We start from the raw sequence: 11028 nt of genomic DNA, 5'->3' as shown, positions 1-11028 counted from the left end.
TCTCTCTCTCTCTCTCTCTCTCTCTCTCTCTCTCTCTCTCTCTCTCTCTCTCTCTCTCTCGTACTGTCACACACACAAACACTTGGATCAGCCTTTATTTATTATGAGCAGCCGCTAAAGGAGAGTTGGCGTTTATCGGTTTAAACTGATTCTCTCCATGTTTCATCTGTCAGGATTCTGAGGATATAACGCAGATGAACATCATGTATGCTACAGGCTCTTTGATCGTTTCTCATCATATTATTATAAGGTAAGAGGGGCATCATCTGTTTTCAATGCATCAATGACATTATGGATTATTTCTTAACCATAAAGTTATGTTGACATCTGGCATTTATGGGTGCATGTGGGTTACAAAACAGTAAGCGTTTTCTCTCTCCCAGGATTTGTTTGGTCTTGTTGTTCATTAACATTCAGTCCTGAATTGCTCTCCAAAAGCTTGGAAAGGACCTCTCCATAAAGATGCTCTATTTGTGAGTGCCGAACCTTCTGTTTTTGTATTGTCGATCCCACAGAACAGTTAATGTTGAGGAGCGGAGGTCATTAAATGTCGGTCGCCAGGGTTCATTGTGAAAGGAATGTTAGTCAAAGTCTTTAACAGAGCCCCCCAACTAAACGCATTGTTCTACAGGATAATTCCCCATGCACTGGTTTTTTCAATGAGGAGGCAGGGGGAGGGAGCCGGGTCTTGGGTCAAGTGGCGAGACACTGACATATGTAGCTGACAACTTGTCAGAAAAGGGTCACCTGGGATGGTGCTGTGAAGCATTGAGTGTGAGGTCTGAAAAGTGGCAGAGGACATGTGATTCATTGAGGGCAAAGGCCGTCACCTTTACCATCTGTTTGTTAATAAACTGTGGGGCAGCATTCTTATCTCCGTTTTCTTCCCTCTAAACATTGCATTCTTCAATAATTACCCAAGTGTCTGTGGAACAACGACGGTCATGTTTGGTTTTGTGTTGTTAAATTGGGATCTTATGGGTTCCAGAAGTTAAAAAGTTGGCAGAATATTTCGAATTTTTGAAATCAAGACATATTTAAATAATATTAAAAATATATGTTTAAACAATATAAATATATGATTATCAATAAGGGCTGTTACGATATCAGATTTTCACTACTTCACTAATTTGTGATTTTGTCATAATACCTTTCCATAAAGCTTTATTAAAGAAATAAAGGATGCTATAAGTGAAATCTTTAATATGTTTGTTTTCTTGAGACAGATGGAGAGTTTATAACCATTGTGGCTTTGGTTCTGAATTATTTACAATATTACGATGTGTGTAGGATTAACGCGATAACATTAGTCATGTTTTTTAATATCAGGCTTACTGTCAATTCCTATATATTGTGAAACCCCTAATTTAAATTTATTTGTGAAAGATCTTCATTTTTGTCAAGATTTCAATCCTTTTTTGTGGTGTGATTATGGATGATTCTCTGTGATCCTCTTGAATCGTGGTCATTGCAAAGTGACAGTAACCAGATCAGGACGACAGTATCAACTGTCTTGTTCCGTCACCTCTTGCCTACACCAAACATCATTCATGTGTCAGCGGAACACACATCGTCATGGCAACATGCAACTGGGCTTCCTGCCGTACAAGAGTTACCAGACACAGAAAACACGCCATCCCAATTAAAAACAATACGCATCTGGAAAAATCCTCAGTGTTATTCAAGGTCAATGAACAGAAGCCCTTACAATCTTATCTGAGTATCCAGAAAGAAAAGACAATGTACACGTTTCTCCTTTCTCTCTTCCTCTCTCGCAACCAAATACAATCCCACATGACCCAGGGGAGAGTGGTACAGCATGGTATGGAATGTGTCTCATGCCTAAATACTCTGGAGGTCTTAAGTACAGCATGTGTCACGAATTATATTGGCACTCTTGAGCTGGCGCTGACCTCATACAGGAAAAACCTGAAGACCGAACAAGCGCAAGGGAAGATAAACAACCAGCGTTGTTTTCCTGTAGGGTGACGTGTGCTTCTATGAGTGTAACACTATTGGATGTTACATATTGTTATTGGTTGAATTTCCATGATATAATTGTGTTTTTTTGGGGGGGTGTGTACCAAGAATGTTTTGCTGGTTAAATGGTTGAAGCTATAGTTTAGTTAGCAGGGTGAAACCGATCACGGGAATCTATTTCTGACCTTCATAAATCCTAAGGTTTATCAGGGGCTTCTTGATATGCTTGTCTGACTTCCTCCCATTTCCTGTAAGACACTGATGATTCTATCAGCCTAAGCTCTTTTCCTTTGGAGAGATGTTTGGCTTTGGTCAGTCAAGCTGAACGTCAACAATTTTGAGAATTAAGGAGGAAAGAACAAAATCTACAACAGAAAGAGATGTATGCTTAAAAATGGAAAATTCTGTCATCATTGACTCTCTCCTTATGCTAATGTCTTTCAAATCCTAGGTATTAATAATATAAATATTATTTACATTAAATGTACAAACTTTGCATCTGAATATAATGATAAAGAAAGGTGACCACGAGTCAACATGAGAAATACTGAGTAAAGTATGGCCTAAATAATATTTTTGAGTGAATTAGCCCTTTCAACTCTCATGTCATTCCAAACCTGTATGACCTTCTTTTCTTGTGCAGAACACAAAAGAAGATATTTTGAAGAAGGTTGGTATCCAAACAACCCTATACCCCATCAAGATTCATTGTATGGACACTAAACCACGGAGACATTTCTCAAAATGTCTTCTTTTGTGTTCTGTATTACAGAACAAATACAGGGTTTAAATAACATGCGAATGAATCAATTATCACAGAATTGTCATTTTGTTGTTAACTATCAATTCAATCTGAGTAACATTGTCTCAAACTGTTTTGCTACTCTGTATCTCAGCTGATTTGAATAGTCTAAAATATTGAACAGACTGTGTAACATGCATAAAATAGCGACTGTCTACTTAGATTTCTTGATGCACTGACATAGCAGGTGTCTTAAATTACCCAGAGGGCAACACTGATAGTGACAGGAGGTCTTCCCATGTCGCCGCTGGCAGGAAGGTCAGCGGGGGAGACAGACATACGCAGCAACAGACAGTCAGCCATTATGGCGATTAGCGAACGAGGAATGGATGAGGAAGATAAGAGGGAAAGTGGGTGGAGGAGAGGGCTGATGGAGCGTAAAGTGTGTGTAGGGGAAATTCCTGGAATTCCATGACTGCCGCTACCTCGCGTCAATCTCTTTCCTGATTGGCCAGATATCCGAAACACATTTTTCATACTTAAAAATCTACCAAGATGCTATTGGAATTGGTCTAGGTTTCTAAACATTACGTTTTTTCGTAAAAGTTGTGTTTGTCATTTTAGGAAAGGATTTTATTATTTGATGGCTTCTGGCTGTCAGAGTGACTTGCTTGGCTTGCTTTTGATCACCGTCACTTCAAACAAGAATTTAATAATGTAATAAAGCAGCGAAGTGTCTGTTCATTTACCATGCAACAAGATATAAAAGGTAGCCACTCTGAATGCTTGTAAATTGAATATAATATAATTGTATATTTTTATGTAAAGAGGGCTATAAAAAGATTTTTGTAGACTGATCTTGAATTGTAAACATATCATGAGGAACGATGTTGGGTAAATTGCTTGTATCTCGGGATCATGATCTGTTTTTAATGACCTGTGGGTGATCATGAAATTTGTTCAGTCTAGTGTAGTTGACAAATCCGTCCTGAAGGTTTTTCTTAAATCTTGATCCTGGGATTGGCTGCATCCGAATATCTTGCTTCCTTCGTTACCTATAGCTTCAATAGAGAGCTCGGATCACTCGTGAAGCCTTCTTTGAAGATTTCCCTTTTAATATTTCTGTCAAAATCTCCTTCATAGAGCGGAAAACACATTTTAAATTTAACATTAAACTCATAGATCAGCACGGACAAGTGGTAATGCAGAGTGCCTTTTAATAACAACGAATAAAACCAAAGACATGTAATCGGAGAAGAGAAAAATCTAATGGATACAATATTCAACTCTGTACCCAGAATCCCTTTCAGTATTTTAATAATGTGGGCCAGATGAACAACTCAAATAGGATTTAGTCTAACTGGATCGAGGGTTTAGGGAGATTCAGAGGTGGGGCCATCGCTACCCCCTGTTGTTTCGAAGCCCACCCAGAGATGTCATGTGATTGAGGGACAATGTTAGCAGGTGTCCGGCACCGATTAGACTTTTTACTAAAGCCAAACTCAGCAAGCTGCCCCAAAGCTGCAGGATTATAGGTGGACTTACTGGTGAACAGGTTATAACCCTTGCTAATAAGACACCTTAAAAAGGTTACTGTGTCATAACAGAAGCAATGTCTTGTAGAAGAAGGTATTTTAGCAAAATGTAATCGCTGTGGTGTTTCCATGGAAATGACAGCATGAAATGGGTTTCGCATATTTGCAATACTTGATTATTGTGAAGTCTTTTACTGTTTTAGCAATGAGATTGAAAACAGAGAGATTGAAGATGTTTGCTCATTTCACTGTGCAACATTAAAATACAACTAATTGTGAAGATTGTTCTTATTCTCAGCGTTTTAACACACTTTTTTAAATATATAATATAAAACAATACCATTTGTGACTTGCTTTATTTTGTGTTGCTTACATAGTTTTATGTGTGTATATGGTTTTACAGTGTAGCCTTATTTGTTACTTCCGTATCTGTGTGTAGTTCTGCAGACGTTGCAGTTTTTGAACTAGGTCTCTCTAATGCTTCAAACAGATCCTTTTGTGCTCTGAAGAGTTTGGTATTAAGAGCTTCTTTTAAGTATAAACATTCAGCTCGGTCACTAACAAAAGCCTATTAAACTACCATCAAATCGGAAGGACGCCTTAAGTACTTCAAGAAAAAACAACGTTTGTGTTCTCTCTTTACTGTACGCCCTCCAAATAACAAGCTTCATTTCATGTATTTTAAATAATTCAGTCTTGTAAGAGTTTAATGTCAGATATGTAATAGCTAATAATATGTTGACTGTACCTGTGATTAAATGAATCTCATTAGTTGTCATCAGCTGAACAGCAGGGGTACGACTGTACCGAAACCCCCTGGTACTGTAAATGGAGGCTTACTTTCTGAAGTCTATTACTGAAATTAGCTTGATAGGATCTTGTTTGATCATTTCAGAGTTTAAATAGTTGCAAAGATCAAGACGTTGGAGTATCGGCATGAATGCCATGTAATTCTGGCCAGGAACATTTTACAATGTAAAGTAACAGTAAATTCACCTAAATCTGACGTCAATATTAGTACAATAATATAGGCATAGTTGCAAATATAATTGCTCATGTTAGTTCACTGAGCATTACCTAATGTTAAAAACTTTAAAGACTTATTTTTTTTTAAATGTATTAGTAAATGATGAAATTAACACAATGATAAATGCTGTAGAAATATGTTTCATTATAGTTTATAATAAAGTAGCTATTGTATGGTATTGTATGTAACAAATGCGACCTTAATGTAAAGTTTTACCTACAAAATGAACATAAAACAAGCATAATACAAATTTAAATGTTTACATTGCATTCTTACAGAGTCTGTTCAAATACAATAAATACAGATTAGTTGTTAGAGCAAAGACTACACATTTTCCTCAGGGGTATCTTTTACACCAAATAATATGTTTTCCCAATAAAAACATTCATAAATGTGAAGTCACTAACTTCTATATGTCTGCAAATCCCTGTTCTTCAGTATAATGTAGCTCATTTTAGCAGTATCTTGTAAACATTACTTTGATTCCGCTGTTAAAAATGCCTGCATGAGCCGCCTCTTGATTTCAGCCAGCAAATCAGATTGGAGCTTGTGATTTCAGTGCTGTTTTTGTGACCAGAATGCATCAGACAGTGAATAGACGGAGGGCGTATGTGGGTGTCTGAGGCTGACTATAGTGGTAAATCTAGCTGTTTTGTAGCAGAAGCTGTAAAACCCAGTGAATGTTTTGAATTGATGTCTGCTGTGTTCTTGAACATCTTGATCTCGAGTTTGTTTTGTGGAACAGAAAAGAAGAAAACATGCAGGTGCATATCAATAATGAATTAAACATTTACACCCTGTTGGATCAGAGGGCATGGGAAAGATATGGTGAGGTTTAGGTGAATTAATCTGGACACCAGGTTCAAATTACAGGTCATGTCAGTTCAACTCATCTCTCAGGTCTGCTTTCAATCAGCTTCCTGTTGTTTATTTTCTCCATTCTGCCTCCAACAGACTTCACTGTTTATGCTTCCTCTCTTTACATCTTCACTTTGTAATTGTTGCTCGATTGTAATTTACTAGTTGTGTAGTCTTCATAACTAACCATTAGTTTAACCAGTTTTTTTCTTTTGAAATTATGTATTACGGCACTGCTATCCTTCTTTTCTTTTGTGAGCAAAAGCTTGGGTTTGTATTTTTCCACCTTTCCAGGAAGTATCTGATAAACAACTGTTAGAGCTATAAAGGACAGATAGTTAAAGGATCACAAAGGTAGCTGGATAGTGAAGTATACAAGCAATGCACAGTACAAATTACTTATATACTGTATAAAGAACCTGTATCTGTAGCTCTGTGTTTTGTTTCAGGGTTCAGGGTTTCCGAATTCAGTTTTTTGGATTTGTTATTTGAAGATTTACTTTTCCTTTTTTATTCAGCATTGTTACACATTCGCAAAAATGTGTGATTTAACCAATAACTGACTACTTGTTTGAGGTGAAAGTATTGTGCTTCATTATAGTGAACACACTCTTTTCAACCTGATCTTGCGGAAATTCGTAACTATTTACTTATACGTGTGAATTCATACGTTGTGAGTTGTATAAAAAAACGTATGGTTACTAGAAAAAAAGCAATACTAAAAGTTACTGGCAGGAAAGCAAATTGTAGGCTACTAAAATGTACAAAATACAAATGATATTGTATGAATGAATATCAATTACCCAAAATGAGCCATATCGTAAAATAGTTATATCGTAAAACAGTAATATTTTTGCCGTTAGATTGTGTTGGTCTTTTTGGCTTGTTCACTGTCACATGTTTCACGAGTGAAAATAACTAATACAAATAATATAAACTCATTACTCATTTCTAAAGTATGCCAAAATGATCTTTTATTTCTTAGATCTAAAATGAGAAGGTTCACTTGCTAACTCTATCTTGTGAGTATGATCACATATAATTATTTTACCTTGATTGATGGTCCTTGCTAAGGAGTCCAATAGGTTTACAGGAAAGGATGTATTTAAGTTATACATTTACATTAATGCATTTGGCAGATGCTTTCACCCAAAGTAACTCACAGTGCATCACACTTTATCATTCAATGTGCATTCGCTGGGAATTGAACATGACCTTGGTGTTGCTAATGCATATGTAGGAATTAAAATATCGTAGAGATGTGGGGTTGGGCTCTTTTGGCTTGTGGTAGTAAGCAACCAGCCAAAAGCCCCTGGTGAATATATAGCCACACAGTAAAATTTACTCAAAACACATTAGTTACTGCATAGCACTATCCTGCCAACTACCTACAGCACTGTAATATTGTGGTTGTGACATCTGTGATGGTACTGCTCACATTTTCTAATGTAAATATAAATGTAATTATTAATAATTTACATTTAGCTGATGATTTTGTCTAAGAACAGCTCCTAATAATGGGCCGGTCCCATAAGAGCTATTCCTAGGGTTATAACTGCTCAATGTCACAAGGGGAATAACTCATTAATGGTGCCTTTGGGGATAGACGCGTATTACCCTTTGGTGACCGGTCCGGTCATATATGGTTACCGCTTTTTATCATCTCGTATAACATTGTTCTTTTTCATACGCATGCTTTTCTTCCTTCTTTAAATCAATCTGTTTTTTATGAACATGCAGTTGCATGAATATTTGTGTCTAAAAGCTCTGGATACAGTAAACCTGGCTGGTAATGTGATATGACATTAATAATGAATAAGATCGAGAGGAACATCAGGCTGGCAAATGACGTTCCGTATGTAGGACTGCTGACTATAATAAATAACACCTCCACTGTGGGGATATAAAACGCGGATGCTGTGCGAGATAAAGGTACATAGCAATTTTGTCTGTACTAACCTCATCACCATGGAATACGGTAAAACATTAAAAAAAATATTCTTAAAGGCCCGCAGTGACAACAATGAACACAGCTTCTTCCTCCAGTGGAGATTTTATGTACCATAAAGTAGTGCATCAATATCTAAAGTTAACGGAGGACTACTGCAGTCACATGTAGTAAAGTGCCGGTCACCTTTAATGACTGCTCACAGTGCCTGGCTTGAAATATCAATAATACCTGAGCACAGATAGTTTTCAGGCAAAAATATAAATGAGGAGGCTGCCTTAGAGATAACACAGCATTTCCCTCAGGTCGATTCAGATACACACACCTCGGACGCTTTTCACAACCTGAACACAAGTGTGCCGCTTATGATTGGGCTTCAATATGAACACCATGTGTTCTCGCCACCGCATAAATGATAAATATGAGTTTAGGCCACATTTATTTTTATTTCCTCAGTTCCCACCGGTTCCCACATTTCAAGATGTGGCGTTTTGGAACTCGGCCTGTGCTAATACACCCCTCAGCTGTTCTGAATGGTGACTCCCCCTATAGCATTTACGCCAAAACGAAAAACCATGACTTAGCATTTCTCTTGTTTCGTAAAGAGCCATAAAAGATCCTGAAGCATTTGCAGAATTTGCATTGTCAGTGCCAAAACAGACACTGCAGATTAGTGGCTTCAATACTGCATACGTCTGAATCGATGTTTGTTTGAAGATGTGAAATTGACTTGTTTAATGCTAATGCATCAAGGTTGCTCAGAAGAACCTTTAAAAAGTTAGCCTTTACTCCTGAGCTTTATTTCTTTCTATTTCTTTCAATCTCTTCAATCATTTGTCTCATCCCTAATGAATGCTGGATTAAATTTACTGGTGCTCATTTACTTTAATAAAGGAGTGGTTCTCATACACTAATATTAAACACAGACTTCATTTAACAGTGCATTTAAAATGCTCTTTATTAAAACCTTGCAATATTCTGAACAGGCAGCAGAACATACAATTAAATGCACTTATAAAATATCATTGAGTAAAATAAAACTAAAATATGAGAAAAGAATCATAGGAAAACATTGATAAACATTGTAAAATGTTTAGTGGTGTTAGTTGCCATGAGCATGAAAGCATAAAAATGCAAAACACTTCTACACAAGCCTACTGCTTTCCAGATGCCTCGATTTATGGGCCAATAATCCGTATTGGTCGATAAAAGCAATTTTTCACATTATCGGCCGATAGTTTAAAAACAGCCACGGATCAGGCCGGATATATCCTGTCAATCAAAAGACGACAGGAAAATGCAATGAATTGCACATGATGTGCTCTGTATACAGTAAAATGTTAAGAATTTTTTTATACTAATAGTCAACATATAAATTAATACAATTATTCAGAAAGTTAAGAAATATTGATTTATTCAGTATCGGATCTGCATATATAACTCTGAAAAATCGTCTATCTGTATCGGTGGAAAAATGCAGTATCGATGCATCTCTACTTTTATTTTCTTGCTTCTTTTTTTTGACAACAGAATATTTAAAGAATGTTAAAACTAATCTTTCATACAATTTGAGTGAATGAGACTGAGGTCTACCTAAGACATTAGTTATCTGCGACTGCGAGTGAGTTTATAATGACAGAATAGTAATATTTTTAAGTAAGCTATTCCCTTAAGTTACAGTAAATGAAAGACATGCAGAGAAGCACTGAATTTGAATGAGATGTTTTTTAGAATTTAGTAGGAGTCTGGAGTGAGGACAGGCTCTCTCCAGGGTAAAGCTTTTGACATTTAACTAGTCCAGCCATAAACAGTAGCAAAGCTATTGACATTCATTCTGTCTGGCAGAGTTTTTCACAGTCTGATTTTGTTCTGTTCACTGCGCTCTGCTGCAAGCTGTCATATGGGACAACACATTCTGCTGCATATAACTCTGTCCTCATCTTAGGCAGTAAATAAGTCCAGAATGTCCCAGGCAGAAGTCATAAGCGTAAATTTGCTTGAGTGAAAAGTATGCTAATTACTGAAGTTGTGGAGAGTTGGATGGCTGTTGTGGAGGGTAACACCCAAACCCTGAATATAACCCAAATTTTTGAATTTTAAATTCGATAGCTTTTTCAAATTCAAGTCCTGGTGATATAAATCTGATGCCATAATAACAGATATAAAAAATAAATAACAGATACTGTATAAAAATATTTAATCCAAATCCAAAATGGATATTCATACAGGTACCTTGAAAAGGGAACTATAAGGTAGAAATCTAGATGTAATGGCATAAATTAATTTTTTTCTCCTTAAATGGAAAAGTAAAGAAGTGCAGTAATGGATTTTCAAGGGATTCATTAGTCAAGTTCACGCTTTCTGTCATGATTCTGCCTTCTCTTGTCTTGTCTTGATTTTCTGGTCTGGGGCAGAATCATGACAGACCCACGTGTTTTATGTGGAGAGAGCTGTATTATCAATCAGGACATAATATGCGTTCTCTCCAGTCTTGTCATTTGGCCCCGCCCCTCTCGTTCCTAGTATAGCTTTCCTCCTGTGGCTCATTACCCACACCTGCCCATTGTTATCCCCTTTCGTTAGTTTCCCTATTTAATGCCCTCTTGTCTATTACCTTGTCCTAGAAGCCTCAAGTATATTCTAGTCTTAGTGTTTGATAGTTGAGTTCTTCTTGAGTGTTTAGTAATCAGTTTATCGTGTTTGTTATTGTGTACTCTGTTTTGTTACCCCCTCGTGGGGTTTTTGTTCTTGTTTTATTATTTATTAAAGTCCTTGTTAACCCCTTCATCCCCGTTTTGCTGCCTGCACTTTTGTTCTTCCTACCAAGATCGTGACAGCTTTCAGTTCGTAATATTTTAAAATAATTAAAATGAGGGAAAATCGATTCGGTAGCTTTTTCAAATTCAAGTCCTGGTGATATAAACATAAGTTATTTTTA

At 36.7% G+C, this 11028-nt stretch overlaps 1 protein-coding gene across 2 annotated transcripts in view; it reads left to right on the top strand.

Annotated features, from left to right (window-relative positions):
• The window catches only part of tmem108 (transmembrane protein 108), a 50020-nt gene that overhangs the window by 871 nt on the left and 38121 nt on the right, over window positions 1-11028 (top strand). For both annotated transcript variants that reach the window (XM_079447718.1, XM_079447719.1), the window contains exon 2: window positions 174-250. The gene's annotated coding sequence lies outside the window, so the exon portion shown is untranslated. The remainder of the gene's footprint in view (window positions 1-173; window positions 251-11028) is intronic.

This window comes from Barbatula barbatula (genome assembly GCF_947034865.1).
Source record: "Barbatula barbatula genome assembly, chromosome: 23".
NCBI lineage: Eukaryota > Metazoa > Chordata > Actinopteri > Cypriniformes > Nemacheilidae > Barbatula > Barbatula barbatula.
The sequence above is the reverse complement of the archived record's forward strand: the minus strand, read 5'-3'. Positions and strand labels throughout refer to the sequence as shown.